The sequence below is a fragment of the Canis lupus genome, chromosome 5, assembly GCF_048164855.1.
Source record: "Canis lupus baileyi chromosome 5, mCanLup2.hap1, whole genome shotgun sequence".
NCBI lineage: Eukaryota > Metazoa > Chordata > Mammalia > Carnivora > Canidae > Canis > Canis lupus.
The window spans coordinates 78,302,629-78,327,315 of NC_132842.1; the positions used below are offsets into that span (position 1 = coordinate 78,302,629).

A 24,687-nucleotide genomic window follows, 5' to 3' on the forward strand; every position below is an offset into this window, starting at 1 on the left:
GTTGAGTCTGTGTAGCTTCGCAAGTGACTTTGCGTCTGGGGCTGCAGGTTCCTTATCTGTCAAACAAGGTTAGTCATCCCTGTCTTGCAAGGTTGTTGTAAAGATAAGATGCATGGGGAGTCTCTGTTAAGAGATAAAATTCAATAGAAAGTGTATTTAGAAAACATTTAGCAGGGCCTGGCAGACAAACATCAAGAATTTGTTGAACTGAATTGACGAAGGTTGTATAATGGTGAAGGACCACCAGCAGCAGAACAATAGCTCCATTCATTGTGCTCCTACCCTCTGAGGTAGGCATCCATAGCATCAACTCCATTTTACAGAAGAAAGGCGGGGGTGGAGTGGGGTGGGGGGAAGCACAGAGAGGTTAAGTAACTTGCCTATGATCACACAGCAGACAGTGGTAGGGCAGGGTGTAGGAATCCAGAATGAAGTACAAACTCTCAACAGTTGCCAGGTTAGTAAATTGAGGCATTGAAATACAGTGATTACGTACTTGACCCAGTAGGGATCATAGGCAGCCCACCCCTTCCAGAACCTTCACTCTTAACTACCCCATCAGCTTGTCAGAGCTGAAAAGGACTAAGAATAATCTACCCTGACACTCATTTTCTTTCCCAGCAGGATCCTCAAATCCAGAGAGGTAGCATGACCCTCCCAAAGTCAGCTAGCCAGTGAGTCGAAGAATGAGGACAAGCAGCCAGGGTTCCTAACTCCAGAACCCCATGCCATCACTGAGTATCACACTGCCCATGAGGGGCCATCAGAGGAGTCTCGAGGGTGCACCAGAATTCTTCCAGCAGCAGTAGAGGGAAGGCAGTTTTAGCAGAGGGAATAGTCCATGCAAAGTTCTGGGGGACTTGAGAGTCTTATTTGGAGAACAGTGAGCTGTGAGGTGCATGTAAACGTTGGGGCAGGGGCAGACGATGAGGCCGGTTTTTCACATTAAATATTTCTACTTTATTCTTTTTTTTTAAAGATTTTATTTATTTATTCATGAGAATACACAGAGAGGAGAGAGAGAGGCAGAGACACAGGCAGAGGGAGAAGCAGGCTCCATGCAGGGACCCCGATGTGGGACTCGAACCTGGGTCTCCAGGATCACACCCCAGGCTGTAGGTGGCGCTAAACCACTGAGGTGAGCCACCGGGGCTGCCCTTTTATTGTTTTAACACTTATTCTGTTCTGTGTTGCCAACATCTTCCCTTATTTCTTTTGCATTGCTTATTTAAAATCTTGGTCCAGGGGTGCCTGGGTGGCTTAGTCAGTTAAGTGTCTGCCTCTGGCTCAAGTCATGATCTTAGGGTCCTGGGATAGAGCCCCCTGTCTGGCGCTGCCCCTACCCCTGTTCCTGCTCAAAGCGTGCATGCGCTCGCTCGCTCTCTCTCTCTCAAATAAATAAAATCTTTAAAAATATAAATAAAATAAAATTCTTGGTCCATCTGTTCTAATATTGCTGCTTCCAGTGGCCCTCTAATGAGTGTACTGTTTTTCTATTGAAGCCACTATGCTCCAGCTGATGGTCCACAGGCGGCGGTGCAATGGAAGTAGGGATGCCACACACAATCTTAAAACAGTAAGGGGAAAAAATTAAAAAACAAAAAACTAACAGTAAGGGAAGACATCTGGCTCCTGGACCCTCTTCCTCAAATTAACACCTGAGTAATAAAACAGCAAAATATCACCAAGTCTAGGAAATTATGGAGAAAATGGAATCTCCTGGGGAGATCGAAGAGGGTTTTAAATTGTGTGTAGGGGGTTGGCGGTGCAGCCAGGAGAAGGAGGAGGGCATAATCTTTAGGGTGGTAGAAAATATTAAAATAGAAAAGAAAATCAGGTTTGAGTTCTGGTCTTGCCTCTTTGCATCAAGCCTTACCCAGTATATGCTCCCTTCTCCAGCATGCTCACTGCCCTGGAACAACCAAAGCCAGCACTCTCACTTGGACATGAGTGTCTGTTCAGGCAGATGGCACAAGTGTCTGCTGGCATGAGTGTTTGCTAGAGTAAAACCAGGGCAAGAGGCACCTGGCTGGCTCAGTCAGCAGAGCATTTGACTTTTGATCTCAGGGTTGTGAGTTCAAGCCCCCAAGTTGGGTGTAGAGATTACTTAAAAATAAAATCTTAAAAAAAACACAAAACCCCCAAAACCCCCACACAACAACCTTGGAGTGAAATCAGGGCGGTGCAGCAGGCAACATGGGATTGCAGAAAGACAATCTGTCTTTCCTGAAAGACAGTTTCAGGAGGAAACTGACAGGCCTCCAATCGCTCCGCCACCCTTCCTTTCTAGACCTCATGGCTCATAGATTCTTATCTAACCAGACAGCCCCCTTCCCTGGCTACTGCTTCCTGGGGTGATAGAAGTGAGCCCCAGTTCTGGGATGTTGGTTACTTGGGGAGGGGAAGTGGCAATGCTAAACTGATGGTCTCCACTGCAGGACTGTCACCTCCTTGGACTCATTGGTGCTGATGGAGACTAGCATCAGGCTTAGATTCCCAGCCCACTAGGCAGTACCAGACAAAATCACCGAACATCCTCCCACCCCCGGCCCCCAGAAATATGAGATCACAGGTTAAAGAACGGAATTCAAGGAACACAGTGGCTTCAAAACAAACTGATTAGGAATACCACAGGAACCAGCTGCATTCGACTAAGAATTTTAAATAAGCACTAGAAACACACAAAAGAAGGAAAGATATTAGCGATATAAAATAGAACAATCAAGTGTTAAGAGGACCCAAGTGGAAATATTCTGTATGAAAAACCAGTTGAAATAACAAATGTAATAGGTAGAGTAGAAATAGGGAACAGATATTAGACAGAGGAACACTTCCAGGAAGAAGTCAGGAAGGATTAAGAAACAGAAAAGATAAAAGGGAGGGTAAAATATCAGTTAAAAGTTAAAACATCAACCCTTACTCCATTAATTTGAAATGGATCATAAATCCAGTTATAAAAGCCAGAACCACAATGCTTCTAGAAGAAAACACAAGGGGATATCTTTGTAACTTTGGGGAAGGCAAAGAGTCTTAACCTCATAAAAGAAAAAAAAAAAAAACCTGATAAACTGGACTTCATCAATAGTTAAAATTTCTGCCCATCAAAAGATATCAGGAGAAAAAATAAAGACACCATTAAGAAATTGAATAGATGGGGAAGGGGGGCACCTGGGTGGCTCAGGTCATGATCAGGGTCCTGGGATCGAGTCCAGCATTGGGCTCCTGCAGGGAGCCTGCTTCTCCTGTCTGTGTCTCTGCCTCTCTCTGTGTCTCCCATGAATAAATAAATAAAAATCATTAAAAAAAGAAAGAAAGAAACTGAATAGAAGGGGCATGCCTGGGTGCCTCGTCCATTAAGCATCTGACTCCAGTTCAAGTCATGATCTCAGGGTCGTGGGATCCAGCCCTGCATTAGGTTCCGTGCTCAGGGGGAGTCTGCTTCTCCCTGAACCCACTTTTCCTCCTCTCTCTCCCTGTGCCCCTCCCCAGCTCGTAAATAAAATCTTAAATGAAAAAATAGACAAGACGCATGTTGGAAAAGAACATGCATAGTACATATAACTGACAAAGGACTGTATCCAGTAAATAAAGAACTACTGAGGTTGACAATCAAATGAATAATTCCCCCACCCCCACACCACACACACACACACACACACACAAACTGCTCAGCAAAAAGAGGTGTGAACAAAGGATACAATAGATGCATTTCAAAAACGTTATCCTAAGTGAAAGAAGCTGAACATAAAAAGAGTACATACTGTGTAATCCATCTGTGTGAAACTCCAGAAAAGACCAGTCTAATCTATAGTGAAAGGAATCAGATTAAAGATTGCATTTAGGGGATCCCTGGGTGGTGCAGCGGTTTAGCGCCTGCCTTTGGCCCAGGGCGCGATCCTAGAGACCTGGGATCGAATCCCACGTCAGGCTCCCGGTGCATGGAGCCTGCTTCTCCCTCTGCCTATGTCTCTGCCTCTCTCTCTCTCTCTCTCTCTGTGTGACTATCATAAATAAATAATAAAAAAAAAATTAAAAAAAAATAAAATAAAGATTGCATTTAGGAGGCAAAATGGACTGGAGAGGGCATGAGGGAACCTGCTGGAGAGATAGAAATGTTTTTTAAAATCTTGGTTTGGGATCGTGCTTATAAGGTAATGTATACTTGTCAAGCACACTGAATTGCACACTTAAAATCTGTGCATTTTATTATATGAAATTATACATCAACAAAAAGAGAGAAGTATAAGTGCCAACATCTACATATTTCAAAAAATAATGAAGTTAACCTTGGAACTAAAGATGAAAGATCTCCTTTGATAGGGCACCAAATATACCAAACAGGACAGAGAAGAAAAAAATGCACACTTAGGAATATTATAGTGAATATCAAAAGACAACAAGAACATTCTAAAGTCTAAAGAAAAACAGGTCCCTTACAAAGGAATACATATTAAATTCAATTGACCAAAGCACCAAAAGAAAAGAATTTGAACCAAGAATTTTATATCCAGTTAAACTGTCATTCAGATGCTAAAGACTGATGAAAGGCAATACATTGAAGGGGTCACATTTATCCAAGATGACACCCTCTAAAACTTTTTTGAAGTAACTACCTAATAGAAACAAAGTCCACCAATGATAATAAAGATATATGAAGGCAGAGCAAATAACAGAAAATTTAGTGTTTAAAAGAACAAGAACATATATTGAAAAATCACTCCGTGCTAAAAATATATAGAAAATTTTATAATGTGATTACACAGAGGCTGAAAACAAGTCAGTGAATATGAAGGCTTAAGAGGGAGACCAAGAAATATAAGCAAATGTTAATTTGGTCTTCGTATGGAAAAACTACAGCTGACAATCTTTTTCAAGTAATAAAACATTAAAATGAAAGAAAAAGCAAGATAAATTGAAACAAAAATGTAGGTAGGCAGAAACAAAAGTACATAGACACTTTCTTTTCAGGAACACTTATCAAACTTTTTTTTAAAGATTTCATTTATTTATTCATGAGACACACAGAGAGAAGGCAGAGACACAGGGAGAGAGAGAAGCAGGCTCCCCACAGGGAGCCTGAGGTGGGACTCTATCCCAGAACTCTGGGATCACTCCCTGAGCCAAAGGCAGATAGATGCTCAACCGCTGAGCCACCCAGGAGTCCCTTATCAAACATTTAAAAAGTTGATCACATACCAGGCCATAAAGCAAGTCTCTTATTTTTATTTTTATTTACTTCAAAGATTTTATTTTTACGTAATCTCTACACCCAACATGGGACTCAAACTCACAGCCCCAAGATCAAGAGTCACATGCTCTACAACTGAACTAGCCATGTGCCCCGAGTCTCTCATTTTACTTTATCTTAAAGGAATAAAGGATTTTAAAGGATGCTTTATTATTTTTACTTTTTTAAAGATATATTTATTTATTTATTTATTTATTTGAGAGAGAGAGAGACAGCTCCCAGGGAGGGGCAGAGGGAGAGAGTGAGAAGCAGACCCCAGTAAGTGCAGAGCCCCACCAAGGACTTGATCTCACAATTTGAGATCATGACCTGAGCTGAAATCAACAGTCATGTTTAACCAACTGAGCCACCCAGGCTCCCCTAAAACCTCTCATTTTAAATGACAGGTTTTCACATAGCCCACATTCTCTGACAATGGTACAATTAAGTTGGAGTCATGTTCTTTTGTTTTTTCTTTTAGAAGTCATGTTTGTTTTGTTTTTAAGATTTATTTATTTGATAGAGAGCAAGTGAGTACTAGGGCACAAGCGTGGGAGAAGCAGTCTCTCTGCTAAGCAGGGAGCCAGTCGTAGGGCTCCATCCCAGGACCCTGGGATCATGACCTGAGCCAAAGGCAGATGCTTAAGAAACTGAGCCACCTAGGCGCCCCAGAAGTCATGTTTTTGAAAGGATATACAATTCCCTATACACTCAGATATTAAAAACATCTGTAAACAACACATGGATCAAAGAAAAGTCGCAGTAGAAATTTAAAATTACTCAGAACTGAGTGATAACAAAAACATTTATATATCAAAAAGTATAGAACACAGCAAAGAAAGGACAAAAATTAATGAGTTAAGGGGTGCCTGGGTGGCTCAGTGGGTTAAGTGTCCAACTCTTGGTTTCAGCTCAGGCCATACTTTCATGGGTGGTGGGACTGAGCTCCTCGTCGGGTTCCACTCAATGGGGAGTCTGCTTGAAGATTCTCTCCCTCTGCCCCAACCCCCGCTCTCTGCCTCTCCCAAATAAATAAATGGATCTTTAAAAAAAAATTAGCCAGTTAAGCATCTAACTTAGGAAGTTAGAAAAAAACAGCAACTCAAAGAAAATAAAAGATTATAAAGAACAAGAATCAACAAAACAGAAGACACATATTCATATGTCCACAAGTATTCCTTTAAAAAATTAATAAAAAAATACAAAATAGAGATAAGACAATTATTATGGAAAAGGGGATACAATCTTTCTTTCTTCCTTTCTAGTGGGTTCCATGCTCAGTATGGAGCCCAGTGTGAGGCTTGAACTCATGACCCTGAGATCAAGACTGAGCTCAGATCAAGCCAGATGCTTGGGTGGTTTAGTCAGTTGTGTCTGACTCTTGGTTTTGGCTTAGGTCCTGGGATTGAGCCCCGCACCAGGCTCATTGCTCAGCTCAAAATCTGTGCATCCCTCTCCCTCTGCTCCTCTCCTCCCACCCACCCACTCTGCTCTCTCTCTCTCAAAAATAAATAGATAGATAGATAGATAGATAGATAGATAGATAGATAGATAATTTTTAGATGCTATACAAGCAAGGATATCTGGGTGGTTCAGGGATCGAGTGTCTGCCTTGGGCTCAGGGCATGATCCCAGAGGTCCAGGATTGGGTCTGCATTGGGCTCCCTGCAGGAAGCCTGCTTCTCCCTCTGCCTAGGTCTCTGTCTCTCTCATGAATGAATAAATAAAATCTTTTAAAAAATGTCATATGCAGCCTTATGCCAGTAAATTTGTGAACATGTAGATTAAATACATACATTCCTAAAAATAGGACTTACCAAAACTGACTTGAGAAGAAATAAAGAACCTGAATTAAAAACTTGAAACAGGGATCCCTCGGTGGCGCAGCGGTTTGGCGCCTGCCTTTGGCCCAGGGCGCGATCCTGGAGACCTGGGATCGAATCCCACGTCAGGCTCCCGGTGCATGGAGCCTGCTTCTCCCTCTGCCTGTGTCTCTGCCTCTCTCTCTCTCTCTCTCTCTGTGACTATCCTAAATAAATAAATAAAATATTTTAAAAAAAAAAAATAAAAAAAAAAATAAAAACTTGAAACACTAATTAAAATCTCACCACAAAGAAAACAACAGGCCAAGGTGATTTTATAAGTGAGTTCTATCGGACTTCAAGAGACAAATTATCTCAAATTTACCCAAACTTTTCCCAGAGGAAAGCAAAAGAAAAAACATTACCATCTAATTCTATGAGGACGTTATCATTGCAATACCAAGGCGAAAACAGTACAATATAAAAATGAAAATTACAAGCCCTCTTTATTCATGAAAACTGATATAATGATTCTAAGCAAGATATTATCAAACCATAACCAAACACACACATAATGAACAAGTCAGGTTTATCCTAGGACGCAAAGATGGTTTATTAGAAAATCTATACATGTAAGTCAATTCATTAACAGATTAAAGGAGAAAAACCATCAAACAGGGCTTCCTGGGTGGCTCAGCGGTTTAGCGCTGCCTTCGGCCCAGAGCCTGATCCTGGAGACCTGGGATCGAGTCCCACGTCGGGCTCCCTGCATGGAGCCTGTGTCTCCCTCTGCCTGTGTCTCTGCCTCTCTCTCTCTGTCTCTCATGAATAAATAAATAAAATCTTAAAAAAAAATAAAAATCTACAAGACACTGGGGCAGTTAGTTAAGCATCTGCCTTCCACTCAGGGCATGATCCCAGGGTCCTGGGACTGAGCCCTGCATCAGGCTCCCTGCCCAGTGGGGAGTTTACTTCTCCCTCTCCCTCTACTCCTCCACCTGCTCATGCTTTCTCTTTCTCTCAAATAAATAAAATCTTAAAAAAAAATTTGTTCTAGTCCTGGTAGTGGATGATGGTTCATAAGGGTTTAAATCTACTTACTTGGGGCACCTGGGTGGCTCAATCTGTTAAGCATCTGCCTTTGGTTCAGGTCATGATCTCAGGGTGCTGGAACTGAGCCCAGCATCCAGCTCCCTGCTCCACAGGGAGTCTGCTTCTCCCTCTCCTTTTTCCCCCACCCTCCACCTCCACCCCACTGTGTTCACTCCCTTTCAAATAAATAAATAAATAAATAAAATCTTTAAAAAGAGATTTATTAATTTAATAGTGCAAGCAGGAGAGGGGCAGAGGGATTCTTTGTTGAGCATGGAGCCCAAAGCAGCTGGATCCCAGGACCCTGAGATCATGACCTGAGCTGAAATCAAGAGTCAAATGCTTAACTGGCTGAGCCACCCAGGCTTAAGTTTATTTTTAACAATAAAATAGACAAAGGACCATGAGGACCAGTGATGAGAGTGCTTGATACAAGGATCACGATTAATCTATTGAAAGATCCAAGGGTCCATACAATCACTTATACAAAAATAAAACTGCTCAGCGCCAGATGTGTACTCTCATTGCATCCTCAACAGTCTATGAGCTAGAAACCATTACTGTTCCCATTTTATAAGTAAATTGGGGTTTATCCATTTGGCCAGGGCCAATTATAGGGAACCCAGGTCTGAATGATCCTTAACCAGGTCCCTGTACTGCTCTGAGCCTCACCTTCCTCCTCAGACTAGGCAACATATGTAACTTTCTTGGCAAACACTAAGTGCTTAATAAATGTCCACCTTAATTCAGAAGGGCTGTGTGGGCATATTGGTTAAAAACTGGTTGGTAGCTATGCGACCTAGATCTAGTCCCACCACCTCCCTTTATGACCTCGGAAGGGTCATCTTCCCTCTCTGGGCCTCAGCCACCCCATCTGTGCTCAGAGAGGGCGGGCAATGGCAAGTCCCAAAGGACATTCCCACTCAAGCTTTTTAAGGGGCCATCCAGCAAACGGGAGGTCACCCAACCCCTTATTTGTCCTGGTCACCCTGCTCATTCTTCCACAGCTGGTGGGAGGTCTACGAACTCTGGGTCCTGCCCACTTCTGACATCACCTCCCAAACCCCACCCTGCACCATTCCTACCTTCTCTGCCCTGCTTTCCTCCCTTAGGGCTTTTGCACTGACTCACCCTCTGCCTGCAACACTCTTCCCCCAGGACTATGCTGGGCTCACTCCTGCTTCTTCAGGTCAAAGGTCACCTCTTTCATCCTTTCCTGCCCTGCCAAGTGAAGAGGCCTCCACTCCTCTCCAATCCCCCACTATTTCACAATCCTATTTTCTTCTCAGCATTCCCACAGTCTGAAATTAACTTAATTACTTTATGGTCTGTCTCTTCCAATACCATTGAGCTCCTGGAGGACTTGACGGCGGTCGCTGCTGTATCCCAGCACCTAGAACCACACGTGCCTATAGAAGATACTCAGTAAATATTTGTTGGGGGAGGGAGAACAGATCTAATGCCACCTCCTCCAGAAATTCTGCCCAAGGCTTGGTGAGGTGGCCTCCTCTGGGCCCATGGCTCTTGTACTTTCCTTCATCCTACACCAGCTGGGGCTCTGTAGGGGTCTGTTTACATGAGGATCTCCTCAAACACTGGATGTTCTCTGAAGGCAAAAACTAGATCAGATTCATCTATGAATTTTAGCACCTAGACCCGTGCCTAATGGGCAGTTGGGATAAGAAAATATTTGTTGAATGAATGAATGTTGGCCTCCACATTCATCTTTCTCCCTTCCTGGACTCTGCTTCCTCCTTTCCTTACCCTGACAGGTGCCAAGAAGTTGACACCCAGGTGAGCAAGGCCACTCCAGCAGGAAGATCCTGAGCAGGGAAAGCCCCTACTTCTCCCACCAGGAGCCACTTCAGGCCACGAGAGGACACAGCCCAAAGCCAGCACTGCCTCCCACAGGAATCATCCAAGGCCCGACCTGGCCAAACCAATAAGATAAGCGTTCTCCCCATATTTCACCCTCAGTGACGGCTGAGGAGGTTGACGGGCCTGCCTCAGAGCCCCAGCTAGAGGCCTTGCACAGCTGAGCTCTCAGTGACCAGGTGCCACTTAGGAAACACCCAATTATTCAAACCACGTAGCTACCCAAGATGAAAGGATCCACTTGCCTCCAAAAGGGAGAAGGGGGACAGGCAGATCCACCCAAGGATTTGGTGTTGAAGGAGGAAATTTCAGTGCAAAATTCTCATATAAGCCAGGGCTCTGACATTTTCTGCCCCAGGAAGACTTTGGAAGGCTGGGATAGAAACCCAGGACGGTCAGGCCTGAGGCCAGATCCCCGGACCGAGGCTGGGGCCAATCTCCCAATGAGGTTTCTGAGTTAGCAGTGGCTTCAGCCAGGCTAATTGCCCTGGCCTCCCCCTGACCCTGGTTCCCAGAGACACCAGGACTGTCCTGCTGTGCCCCCCACCCCCAATCCTCCCTTTCCCCAGGAATCACACAGGGGATAGATAAACTTTGCACTCCTCAGCTTAGGGGGCCGGGAAGTGTCGAGGAGTCTGTTCCTGCCTTGCACCTCCTCCTCAAGTCTGGCTCCGGAAGAACCAGGAGGTTCAGGAGGAGTTTACACATCTGGCCTGCAGAGATTTATCTAGTACTAAATGATTATGGGCCCATACTCTGGAGCCAGGCTGCCCAGGTTCAAATTCTGGCTTAACCTCTAACAAGCTGCATGACCTTGAGCCCTCTTCTGTGCTTCTATTCTTTACCTTTAAAAACAGAGTTTTGAGGACTACTCTGCGGGGAGGTAAAGATGACCAGAGAAGGGTATATAAACACTTACTTAGCAGGGCACACCACCCAGAGGGATTCAGTGAAAGACCACTCTTATTATCATTATTAAATAAATTGAGATTGTTTGGAGCCAGGCCTGGAATACTGGAACCAGACATCCCCAGATAGACACAGCAGAGCCAAAACCAATCTGTTCAGCAGATTGGGAGGGAAAGGGGAGAGACTCCAGGCTCTCGGTCCAAATTCCTGCTCCACCACCTACCAGCCCTGTGACCCTGGTCAAGTTATTTAACCATCATGAGAATCATTTTTGCCTCTGTAGATTGGGAGGGAAAGGGGAGACTCCAGGCTCTCGGTCCAAATTCCTGCTCCACCACCTACCAGCCCTGTGACCCTGGTCAAGTTATTTAACCATCATGAGAATCATTTTTGCCTCTGTACCAGATCACAGCAATACCTCCCTTGGAGCGGTCATGGTCCTTCCTCACCTGGAGAGGTGCTAGTCTCTGCGGCTCTTGGCTGTGGGTCATGATGGGCAATTAGGGAGCTGACACACACTGGGGCTAATTCCAGGCAGGGGTGAGGTAACAGGTTGATTTCCCTTCCTGGAAACTTCTGTTTAGGCCCAGTCTCAGGGTATGATGCACGAGTACCCATTCATTCACCAAATGTGTATTAAGTGTGTACTCTGTGCCAAAAAGCATGGTACACAGAGATGCAGTGCATGACGGCTGTTACTATTATTATTAAATAAATTAGTGTTGTTTGGCACTGAGGGTACATCTGGGAACAAAACGGACAAACAGACTGGTGAGAGAGGTAATTGCTGGGGGAACCCATATTTGACTCAGGGCCTGAGCCACCAATGGGAAACTGGCTTGTCCTGATGCCAATCGCTATCAAAGTATTTATGAGTTGACATCATCAGTGAAGACACCAATGGAAATGTAAGAAGAGCAGCCAGGCTCATCCTGAGGTGGCTCAGGGGTTGAACCCAGCAGGACAGCCTCCACGGGGTTCCCTATGGTAACAGAGTCCAGCTGGGCTGGGGAAAGGCCCGCCAGGTGTGGCGGCCTTTCGTTAAGCCAAGGACATTGTGCACTTGCTGAAGGCAGCACCCTGCTAGATGCCAGAATTCACAAAGGATTTGGATGGGGTTCTTTCCCTCCAGGAACTAGTATTCTGGGGCAGATACTACTTAGATGATCAGATTGCAAGAGTCTAGGGGAGCCATCTGGGGAAAGATTATTAACTGGCCTGGGATTCTGACCTGAGTTTGAGGGCTGATTTTCCCATCAATTTGACCCAAGCCTCAGTTCCCACTTTTGCAAAATGCAGACAATATTTTTTCAGGCTGTTTTAAGGATTCAGTGAGTTTATGAATAAGAAGGGGCTTTAAAGGGACGCCAGGCTGGCTTAGTTGGTGATGCATGTGACTTTTTTTTTCTTTTTTTTTTTTAAGATTTTATTTACTTATTCATGAGACACACAGAGAGAAGCAGAGACACAGGCAGAGGGAGAAGGGAGCCTGACATGGGACTTGATCCTGGGTCTCTAGGATCACAGCCTGGGCTGCAGGTGGCACTAAACCACTGAGCCACCAGGGCTGCCCTGACTTTTTTTTTTTCTTAATTTTATTTTATTTTTAACTCTACAGCCAATGTGGGGCTCAAACTCACAACCTCAAGATCAAGAGTTGCATGCTCCACCAACTAAGCCAGTCAGGCATGAGACTGGAGCATGAGACTCTTGATCTCCAGGTCACGGGTTTGGGCCCCATGTTGGGAGTAGGGATTTTAAACAAATAAATAAATGGGCTTTAAAAATGGAAAAATAGGAGGGGAGCTTGGCAACTGAAGTGGGGAGTATCAAAGTGACTTGTCCAGGGTCATGTGCTTGGTCAGAACAGGAGCTAGGACTGGGATAGGTGGGTTTGGTGGGCCAGGATAGGTGGGCCAAGCCCCACCCCATCTCAGTCAGGGGTCAGCTCCCACTCCTCCTGAGTTCCCACCTCCCACTCCTGCTCCCCGGGGCCAACATTTCAGCAAGGCCCAGGGAACAGACTTTAGAACACTAAATCCCCTGGTGCAGGGATTACCATTTCTTCCCTTTGGACCCCAGGCCCAATTTTTTAAACTGCCAAAGCAGAGATGCCATTTGCTGGGCTGATCCCCCTCAGGATGTGCAAGGTGCTGCATGGGGAAGAGCGCTCTCTACAGGTAAAGGAGTGTCACGGTCACAAATAAAAGTGAGGATGGTGAGCTGGGGAAAGGCAAGTGCAGTTGGCCAGTCTCCACACCCAGCCAGGGAGGGAGTCAGCTGCGGGGTTGCACAGATGTGCAACTCAATGGGTTGACCCACTTGAGTTTGCCTTCCCCGGGCAACTCAGGCCAATTGCTTCACCTCTGAGTCATTTCCTTCACTTGAAGAATGAGTTGCTAGAAGGATTAAAAGTGTATATACATAAAAAACGTAGCAGAATGGCTTGGTGCATAATATTTGTAAAACGTTAATAACTCTCATTACCACCACTATTACTACTATTGGTACTATTATAGAGGATAGGGGAGGAGTGAGCCTAACTCTCCAGGATGATCCGCAACCAGCCTCTTTCTTTCCATTCTCACTTTATTCTTCTTTTTTTTTTTTTTTTATTTGAGATAGAGAGGGAGAACGAGTGAGAAAGCACAAATGGGGAGAGGGAGAAGGAGAGGGGAAGCAGGCTCCTCGCCCTCGCTGAGCAGGGAGCCCAAAGTGGGACTGGATCCGATGCTTAACCGACTAAGCCATCCAGGCGCCCTTCACTCTCACTTCAAAGCCTGGGTAGTCACCAGCCCTAAAAACCAGCATCACCCCCCTGAGAACTAAACATGAGCACACCAGTGTGCCCCAGTAAAGGTCCCCACCCTACACCAGTGGTGAGTTCTGGCCCACTCTAGCTCGGAGCACCTCTTCTTTCCTGTACAAGGATAAGGAAACTGAGGAGTAGGATGACACTGACCTGGGAGCCACCCCGGGCCTGTCCCTTCTCCACCCTCTACACAATGACAAAATCTAATTTGGTTCTGGGATCTCCTCTAGTCTTGTACACTGACTCTAATTAGTTGACAACAACTGCCTGGAGGACTGATCTAGAAGGAACTGGAGGTTCAGAAGGAAAAAGGGCAGTGGTTGACTAGTGTCTGACTTGAGTGTAAGGTAGGCAAGTGGCAACATGCAAGCCAACTACTTGCCATCCATTAGCTAGAAAAGCCCTAAGCTCTTGCCTCACTCAATACAAGCCATGGTTGGCAGGTTGGGTAACTGAAAGCCAAGAGGAAAAGGGACTTGCCCAAGGTCACACAGCATGAGAAATGGCCAGGCTGGGACTCAAATTCAGGCTTTTCTGGCTGTCCAAGGATGCTTCCTGCCAGGACTGTCACTTCCTTCCTCTGGACTAGAAGAGGGGGTGTCCAGGCCCCAAAACCAATTGTCTGAGAGAATAGAAGCTGCCACCCAAACAGGGCCCAAACAGGACCGTCCACTTGGTTCCTCATCCCCATCCCTCAGGCTTCCTACCACAAATCACTGTGCAAGCCCCAGAGGCAGATGGTTCCAGTGAAAACAAATGTAGACAGCACCATCCCCTGAGGGCTTGTATCTTGTATCCAAAGATTTGAATTCAGATGTTAATCTGATTAAGCAAGCCTGCGTGAGACCTCGATTTGGTTCTCTTTCCACTTTCCAGCTGTGTGTCCTTGAAAAAGTTACAGAGCTTCCCTGAGCTTCAGTGTGCTGCTTGGTAAAATAGAAGGGAGAACAATACAAGAAGGTCAATACAAGAAAAAATACAATAAGGGCATTCAAAGTGATTAGCTCTGAGTTCCTGACGCAGAGGTAATGATCAAGATTAGGTAAAAGGGGAAAAAAAAAAAAAGATTAGGTAAAAGGGAGGGGGAGGCAGGGAACCCACAACATTTTTACATAAAAAAATATTCGAGTGATCCAGGCATGGTTTGGACAGGCTGCCAAGAGGAACCCTGTCCATCTTTGATATCTTCTTGGCTAACTGAACTGAAATATTAATTACCAAGTTTGATGATTTCAAAATAAATAAGGAACCAGATTCTTCTAGGAAAATGGATTATGTCATTGATGTCAACAGAGAAGGAAGCAGCCCTGAGTGGATGGATTGGCGATGGTAGGGGACAAACTGTATGCTTCCCACTTCCCAGCTGGTTGACTTCGTGCCTCAGTTTCTTCCTCTGTAACACGGGGATCATAGCCCTGGACACACAAGGCTGCTGTTAAGACCAAATGAGCAATACCAGATGAGGCACTGGGCCACCACCGCTGGCCTGTCAATCAATGTTAGCAGGTATTATCTGCGGACATTTAGTTAGCAGCAGAACATGTAGGTGTGGGGTGTGGAGGCAGAGAAAACAGCAGCTACAGCAGTGCTAAGCAGGAGTGAGGGGGGGGCAGACCCGGTGACTCAGCGGTTTAGCGCCACCTTCAGCCCAAGGCGTGATCCTGGAGACCCAGGATCGAGTCCCACATAGGGCTCCCCGCATGGAGCCTGCTTCTCCCTCTGCCTGTCTCTGCCTCTGTCTCTGCCTCTGTCTCTCATGAATAAATAAATAAAATCTTAAAAGAAAAAAAAAAAAAAGGAGTGAGAGAAGGGAGGAAGACTGAGGCACTTTCTGCCCAGAATGGTGCCAGATGGTTAGTTATTATGTCCTGCATGTTAAGAAGCCAGTAAGTCAGGGTGGGGACAGGTGGAAGGAGAAGTGGACAGATAATACTCAGAAAGGCCAAGCCTAACACAGTTCAGTGACAGCTGACAAGAAGCCTGGGGGATTACAGGACACAGACCAGGGAGCCTCAGCCTGACATCTGAGAGGCCACCCACCCTGTTGTTTCACAGACAAAGTGAAAAGGTAGATCAAAGAAGGCAGGAGATTGACTTAACAAAGTCACATGGTAGATCCTTTTAAAGGTTGGATTCATGGCTTTTCCAATAAAAGCCACCTAAACACTTTTCTCAAGAACATAAAATGTTTGCTGAGCTTTGCCCAGCAGCCTGCACACCTGACCTGGTTAAGCTCACTCACCTGAATCACAAACTGAGATCTGGGGGGAGGGGGGTGCTTACCGGGTCATAGAGGTCTCATTCCCAAAAATAGCCTGCCAACTTCCCCTCCCCTCTCTTCCCTTCCCTGGATCAGAAGTACAGTACAGGGGAAGGGTTTGAACTTGACATGACTACCCTCTGAACTTCAGTCTCAACTGCAAAATGTTGGGAGGTGGGGAGGAAGTAAGGGATCAGAGATAATGTTGAAGGTGAAAGGTACCCTGCAGGTACTTAAATGCATGTCTCTGACTCCTCCACAAGCGCAAATACAAGGGGGCCTGTGGTACTGTCAGGAATCGAGGCTCCTCTTTATTCACCTTGTACCCCTACAGCAAGGTGGACAACTTCTAGAATCACAGTGACTTGGAGGTCTGTGCTGCCACGATGCCTGCCTATCACAGCTAGGCTTTGGCACTCAGCAAAGGGGACACCGCAGAGCCATGGGTTCAGAGTGCAAGATGATGTTTCCTGTCTAGGAAGTGAGTGACACCAGCACACAGTGTTGCTGGGAGCATCAGCTGAGCTGGTGCTAGTCCAGGGAGTCCGTTTCCTGAGAGAGCCGCATATTCTGTACACTGAAGCACCCAGGACTGCCCATCCCCAAGTAGGTAGGCCCCAGGCCCAGCTGTCTAAGTCCCGACAGGCTGAGGCTGTCACCTCTAGACCTCGAAAGTCCTTAGATTCTTTCCAGGGACCACCAGAGCAGGAGGAAAGCTCCCTCCATGTAGCCACAGAAGAGGGGCTGATGTCCACATGTCCCACATTCCTACTGTGAGCCCCCGGAGGGAAGGCCCAAGCCTCATGCAGTCATTTAGATGAGATCTGAGCCCTCCTTCCAAGGCCTCACTGCAAACTGGCCCAGAAACTGCAAACTCAGAAGGCAGGCAGGTGATGTCCCTGAGGTTAGTGGGCGTGAGGGCGAAGAGAGCCATGAGGACTGTGGTAAAGTGGACAGAGCAGCTGCTAATCAGCTCCAGCCACGGTGGCCAGGCCGGGATGTGGCCCAGTGTGACCACATCTTCTGAGCTTTCAAGAGAAGCAAAATGAAATCACTTGGCTGAACAGCAACATCTAAATCAATGTTTTTAAATCACTGCAGAAGTCAACAATCTGCCACAGCTGTCCCCTGCCCCATTTGGAGGGCAGTCTGTGACAGACCTGCCATAACCAAGGCCATAAATATTGGAAGGCCAGTTGACTGAACCAAACTCATTCCTGATCTTGCAGACGTTAGGCATTGTGGCCTACAGACAGGACATGGAAGCTCAGAGAGAGAAGTGACTTGCCCAAGGTCATATCGGGTCACATATCAACAGCTCAGGACTAAAACTCTGCTCTCCTGAGTTGAAGATCCTTTTCCTACCAATCCACACCATCTGCATCCTCCCTGAACAATTCTTTCTTGTCAAAAAATAGATAAACTGGGCAGCCCCGGTGGTGCAGCGGTTTAGCGCCGCCTGCAGCCCTGGGTGTGATCCTGGAGACCCGGGATGGAGTCCCACGTCAGGCTCCCTGCATGGAGCCTGCTTCTCCCTCTGCCTGTGTCTCTGCCTCTCTCTCTCTCTCTCTCTCTCTCTCTCTGTGTGTGTCTCTATGAATAAATAAGTAAATAAAATCTTAAAAAAAAAGATACACTATGGATGTACTATGGAAGTGAGACAATACCAAATTCAAGACAATGGTTACTTTTAGAAAAGCCATGGACCGACCTTCGAGCCTAGAGACTGAATTCCCAGTCCAATTCTGCCCTAAACGGCTGGGTGACCCTGGGCAAGCCCCTTCCCTTCTCTGGGCCTCAGTCTCCCTGGTCTACAAAGCAGCCAGTTGACTGAGCTAGCTTCTAAACACCTTCCAGCTCTGAAATCCCAGGCATCTGTGAGGTATTCTCACCGCTTAGTACTTTGTGGCTGCAGATGAATATAAAAGAATAATAATAATAATAATAATAGGGAGGGCAAGCCCACATTTGCTGGGAAGGAACACTACAATTTTTAGTGAAACCTGACTCCTGGTTACTGGAATCCAGAAAGAACCATGGTAATGCTCAGGCAGTTTAACCACTATCCGACAGTTAAACAAAAACACATCTGGTTTAACTTCGTTTTCCTCATCTCCTCCCCCAACCCCCTACCCTCATCTCAAATTTTACCCCTTAATTTGAGAAGTCAAATTAAATGCAAACAATTGATTTCATGCCACAGTGAGGTTGAGAATTTCAGCATGGAAAACTTTAAGCATGAACTTTTTCTGGGAGCAATCATGAAATGTTGGGGAGGTGGCATGAGGGGGTGGAAAAATAGAAACTGTTCTTGAATGTTCTGTGGACAAAGTTGCTAAGGGCCTACTGTGGATCCAACACTCAGAGGCCAAGTGACTTGCCTCAAGTCACACAGCAAGGACTGGAACCCAAGATGCTGAGCCCAGAGCCAGGATTTCCCCTGCTGGTTATTTAGGCCTTTGAACCTAAATAGGGCCTCTCTCTCTGGCCCCATATGGATTGCTTTCCAGTGCTGAAGGAAAAATGCCCTGGGAACATAGACCTTCTCAGCTACCAAGCCTGGTTCATCCCAGTATTGGAAAACCATTTATGATCTTGCTGGCCCCTCATAGCAGCTGCAAAGTACACATTATTAACCCACATTACAGGTGATTTCCTCATCTGAGGCTCAGAGAGGGAAAGTGACTCATTCAGGGTTACGTAGGAATGCTGGGAATAAACCTCCAACCCACGGCCCCCAGCTGCCCTCTAAAAGTCAGGATACCTCTGGAAGGAAAGGGGGAAAAAAAATGAAGCCATACTGCCCAGCCTCGCTCCAGTCTGTGACTACGATGCCCTGGGAAAGCTGAGTCAGCATTCCTGTGGCCTCGCAGATTTCTGAGCACTGGTCCTTAGCCCAGCTGGCTCAACTCTCCCTGCTACGTTCCCTCTCTCCGAGCTCCAGGGTCTATACTAATAACTTTTGTGGGGCCTATTTCAAGGTGAGAACTCTGGGCTGTGCTGCTGGATCCTACTCCTGGATTAAGTGGACCTCTTCCCCAGAGATGTGTAGAACACAGATCGCCTGACTTGGGATTCCCGCCACCTGGTCCCTCATCCCAGCTCCCCAGGTAGCATCTGTGCATCCTTGCAAAAATCCCCTCCATCTCTAAGACTAGTTTCTTTATCGGTAAGGCGAGGACAGCATCTAACTTGTAGGTAATGTCGGATAGGTAAGCTCCTGGACAGGAAGGGCTTGAGCTCTGTTTCACTCCATTTCCAAGCTGGGACACGGTAAGGTATGATAACAGGCAGAGGGCGGGAGGCCCTGGAGAGGTTAACAGCCCCACACTTGTGCCCAGCACAAAGCTCCAGGCTCCTGATCAAGGCTGTGTCTAGGACGGTAGGAGGTGGCTTCTGAGTATGGGCAAGGGCACCGTGCCATCCTCTAGGGCAGCCCATTGGAGAATGGGCAGAGCCTGGGTGAAGGTGGGTGACCTGGGTTCAGGGGCAGTTAGTGACATAACCATACGCCCAGGGTTAGTACTGCATTTTTTGCTGAGATTAGAGCTGACGGTACCAATATTTTCTTAAGCACAGGCACCAGCTAAACACCTTGCACGCATTAGTCATATCCACGTCTCACCACCAGTAAGTAGTTTATTGATGTCCTCAGCTTAAAAAGGAAGACACTGAAGCAACAACAGGACCCAGAACTCATCTCAGGTCACACAGCTAGGTTACCTTTCCTATTAGTGAGAACAAAACGTTGGCCAACCAATTTTACACGTGTTATTGCATTTTAATCTCCTACCTTCTGAATTGATTCTAATTCTATGCAAATGTCCAAATATCACTTCGCGAAAAGGGATTGTCTGTTCTCTACTGCTGCGTGGCCAGCACTTAGAAGAGGGCTTGGAGCAAAGCTTCATGGGTATTGAATAAAGATAGTATTTTGTTGCTGGCCTCAGTTCAGTTATATTTCTCACAACCATCTCCTGTGAACCTCGTGTGAACGAGGCACACTCCCCATTTTACAGGTGGTGCCACAGACACAGACGCTCATGCTGGTCTCACTCCAGGGGCAGGGAAGTTGGGGAGCTGTGTCAGAGGTCTATTCTACTTAGTGAATCCAGATGCATGAAGTTCAGCAAAAAAAAAAAAAAAAAAGGACAGAGGGACAAGATGGACAAGGGAGTAGAGTAGGTGGCATGGAGGGGGCTAGGGGGTGACCCAGGTGGGGAGGAGCGAACGTTTGGAGAAAGCAGGTTTGGAGGGTGGGTAGGAGTGGAGTCCTGGAACTGAGGCTCTGCTCCTTCTCTCTTGGGTAGCACAATGGAATCAGGAACCTAAGATCGTTTGGATTAGACTCTGGGTTCAAGTCCTAGTCTCATCACTTGCTTAATTTCTCTAAGCCTCAGTTTCCCCATCTGTCAACCAGGTGATGCATGTCAAGTGTTGGAGCGGGCCTGGCACACAGCAGGCAATCAATGAACAGCTGTCACCCTCACTAGTGTGGGAACCAACCCTTGCTTCCCTGGGAAGTCTGCCCACCTGCAGTTCTCCCCAGTTCAAAGCTCTTTCTGGCCTGAGAATGGCCCCCTCTTCTGATCTCCAGTGTTTTCCTCCTCCACCCAGAGGCCTTTGTAAAGGCCACCTCCCCATTATGTGTTGGGAAGGGGTCAGAAGAGACAATGATGGGGCTTTTCTCAGCTTCCACCCCCATCATTGTGACAAGGCATTTAACTTTTTTTTTTTTTTTTTTATTGAAAATGGGCATGGGAACCAAATCTGGGCCACTCACCTGAGCACTGCCAGAGGTCATCGCACAGCCCGAGGTGACTGCACAGCCAGAGGCTCCAGAGCTTTGCCCCCTCGGCTGCTGTGCCCACCCCAACCCCCAGACAAACACCCACTGGCCCGACGTCCCCTCTCCCCATCCCCCCACCCTGCGGGTCTGAGAGCCCCCTCCCCCAGGGCCTCCCTCCCTCCACCTATCCCAGCTCTGGCCCAGACCACTTGGGACCTCACAGGGACACACTGGCCCCCTCCCCAGGAGGCAGTGGCGTGATGTCGAGGTCCGCAGGTGGGAAGCATGGCAGGGCACCAGGTAGGGCGCTGGGGCTGGCAGCCTGATCTCCCACGAAGGGGGTATCCTCCGGGCTGCTCAGCCACGGGACACCGGGGAGAGGAGCACGATGGAAGGTGTTAAGTCGTGGGCAGAGACCTGGGAGGCAGGACACCCCAGGACTACGTAGTGGCGGCGCTCCCCGCACGGTCCCCTTGGCCAGCGCTCCCCGGGGCGCCACGTCCAGCCCCAGCCCGGCCCAGCGCGCTGCGGGAGCCCGGCCCAGCGAGCGCGGGAAGCCGACAGGTGCTGCGGGTCCCGAACCCGCTGCCCGGGGAGGGGGCGGCGCAGAGCTCCGCGCGCTGACCCTTCCAGCCATGCTCGCCGCCACCCCCGGAGCCGCGGAGGATGGAGGAGGGACCGGGATCCACCGCGTCCCGGGGGGTCCCCGAGAGCCGGGGGCGGCACCGAATCCTTACCTGAGCAGAGTTGGTGGGCGAGGGTCCGCCCTGGGGTCGGTGCGCCGGGACCGAGGGCGCGGAACGGCGGGAGCGCGACGCGGCCGGGGCCACCTCCCCCGCGGGCTTATAAAGGCGGCCGAGGGGCCCGGAGAGCGGCCGGGGCAGCCCGCCCCCGCCCCCGCCCCCGCCCCCGCCGCCGGCCCCGGCCCGGTCCTCCCCGCCCCCGCCCCGCCCCCGCCGCGCCCCGCCCCCCCAGAGCCCGGGCCGGCACCTGGGCCACGCGGTCAGGGCGCCCCCTGCCGGGAAGCGGGGTGCCCCCGGCCCCCGAGCTCCGGCTGGTGCGGGACGGGATGCCGGGCGGGGGGGCGGGGCGGCTGGATGCAGGGGGCGCTGGATGCAGGGGGGCGCGGCAGCTGCTGGCACGTCCCCGGCCCGCGCTCCCGGGCCCCCTCGGCCTCCTGGCTTCCCGCCGGGCCCCTGGCCCTGCCCCCTGCGAGGTCGGGCGCACTCCCGTCTCCGCGCGCGGATCCCACTCGTCTTTGGGGCTCCAACTCCGTCCCGGGTCTCTTGGGGTCTTCCTCCCGCCCTCAGCCTTGCCTGCCCCTGTCTGTGTCTGCCGGCGTCTACCTGTCTCCCTTCGGGTCCCTCCACATCTCTATCCGTCTGCATCCGCGTGTCCTCCGGCCACTGTCCCCCTGTGTTGTCCGACTCTCCCTGCGCTCTCCCTTCCCACTTCAGACCAGCGCTGCCCCGCTAGCCCTCGTCCCTGCCCTTGGACTCTCTGGACTAGGCCCGGAGGAAGCAGAGGGTGACCTAGGAGGGGCGGCTTCTGGAGGGGAGCCTCCGCTGGCTGGGGCTGTTACCTCTTTTATCCTGAGAGGGAAGGGGCCCGGGCAGCATTCATGCTGACCTGTCCCAGCCGCAAGCCTCCCTGAGTGACAGGAGGAAGCCACTCTTCCTAGCAAGGCAATCAGCCAGCCCAGGTTCAAGACTCCACCCTGGTGACCTTGCACAAGTCACTTGGCTCCTGTGGATCCACCTGCTTCTTAGCAAGCAGATACTGTCCACTCTGGCTTCCCTCACGACGGGCTGGGACAGTCATATGAGACAGTGGTTGGAAAGTACACAGGAAACTCTAAAATTCTAGATAAATGTGAGGGGGGTGGACAGGAGCAGATGCTGAATGCTACAGGCCCCATCCCTGCTCCCCGGGGACCAGCACCCCACGGACAGGTGGGAGGGGGTTGCCCCCCATCCCTGAGACCCAGACTGAGTTGGAATTCTGACAATCTCCTTCCAGGTTCCCAAGCTCTGTTTGAATGTCTGTAGTGACAAAGAACTCACCACCTCCCAAGAAAAGGATATTCTTAATGGCCTTAGGGCTGCCTGGAGCAATTTGTGCCTCTAACCCACAGCAGCCAGAGATTTGAAGGCAGTGATCTTGGGTCCCCCAGATCCCTGCCATCCTCAATATCTAAGCCCCAATCTTCCTGCAGTCACTTTTTCCTGATGGGAAGAAGGGGTCAAGTCCAGAGCAGATTGGAAACCATGTCAGCACCAGGAGAACCACTAACCAGCCCAGAACTCTCTTACCTGCTCCACGGCAGCTCAGGGCCAGGCAACTTGCATGTAATATCTCCCAACAATCCCATTTTACAGAACAGAAAACAGAAAGAGCATATGACTTATCAATAAGACTGGAGCCAGAACTGGGACCTGGCTCCCATTCCTGGAAGAATGTCTTCCTATTTGTTTTTCTTCCTGTTGTTTTAGCAATTGGTACAGTTTCTTTGTTTATCAGAGCGATACAAAGTTTCCTTTTGACATACGTTCATGTTTTTTAAGAAGTTAATCAAAACATTGAGTAAATATTTTTTATTTATGTATTTAATGGGTTAGGTTATTATGGCAAAAATCATGGAGGTGGTAAATGAGTGAATTTTAGGAAATAACAACACTTTTCCATGAGACGTTGTGGATGAAAACATCCAGAACTGAGCCTAGAATCTGAGAGGGGGTCTGTCATTGCTTCCCAATGCCAAGGAAGGGTTTAAAGATACCAGGAGGCTTGAGATGGTGGCTCATCATCAAATGAGCCAACGGCAAACCCCCAGGCATGGAAAGTCTGCCTGTTGCAACCTGGACAGAGGCTGGGAGGCAGAGCCAGCAGGAAGTTGGGGGAAGCCCATCCCACCTATCATGAGCCCCCAACACCTGCCCCTGACTTCTGATTTCCCCAAAGCTATGGGGACAGCTCTTCTAGTTGTACCACATGGGCAGCATTGGGGCCTCTGTGTCTGGGTGATTTTCCCTAAAATTCCACCCCACCTTGGGGGTCCATTGATAGGTTATCAACAAAATGAACTGCTGCCTGGGCATCCTCGCCACCTTCCTCCCTTACCTCTCCTATCCTGCTCCTGGCCTTTGTCCCACAAGGAAAATTCAACTTGTGGCAGGGGACACCCAGCAACTATCGCTGCCCTTGCTCCCTAGGTATCTCCCCTCCTGGTGCTATCAGCATAGCAGGAAGGAGGCATGGATAGGAAACTAGAAACCCCACCCTCCAGCTTTGCCCTAGCATTCTGGGGACCCTGAGAAAGTCACTCTCCCTGCATCCGTTCAGATGCCCTGTGGCTGGTTGGACCGACAATCTCTAAATCCAGCTGAGATTCCAGGATTCTAGGACCACTCTGCTGGTAGAAGGCAATTCATTACATTAGGTTTCTCTACAGCTATACATACCTTTTCTCTGGGGTTCTGTTTCTTATTGGAAAAATTAGCAAATTGGATTGTTTGACCTCCAAGCTCTCTTTGCTCTAAGAACTAATGATCTCATGATTCTCACAATAGTTTTTTTTTAAAGATTTATTTATTTTTAAAGATTTCATTTATTTATTCATGAGAGAGAAAGAGAGGCAGAGACATAGGCAAAGGGAGAAGCAGGCTCCCTTCTGGGAGCCCGATATGGGGCTCCATCCCAGGACCTGAGGGATCACAAACTGAGATCAAGGCAGCCGCTTAACCACTGAGCCACCAGGTGTCCCACGGTTTATTTATTTTAGAGTGACCAAGAAAGATGGAAGAGAGACACAGAGCTCAAGCAAGGGGAGGGGCAGAGGGAGAGGGAGAGAATCTCAAGCAGACTCCCTGCTGGGAGCATGGAGCCTGATGCAGGGCTCTATCCCAGGACCCTGAGATCATG

At 48.4% G+C, this 24,687-nt stretch overlaps 1 protein-coding gene across 1 annotated transcript in view; it reads right to left on the minus strand.

The window, feature by feature from the left end:
* Positions 1-21,651, minus strand: part of ALPL (alkaline phosphatase, biomineralization associated) — a 53,744-nt gene extending 32,093 nt beyond the window's left edge. Inside the window, exon 1 of the mRNA XM_072827950.1 lies at positions 21,504-21,651. The gene's annotated coding sequence lies outside the window, so the exon portion shown is untranslated. The remainder of the gene's footprint in view (positions 1-21,503) is intronic.
* Between the last annotated feature and the right edge of the window lie 3,036 nt (positions 21,652-24,687).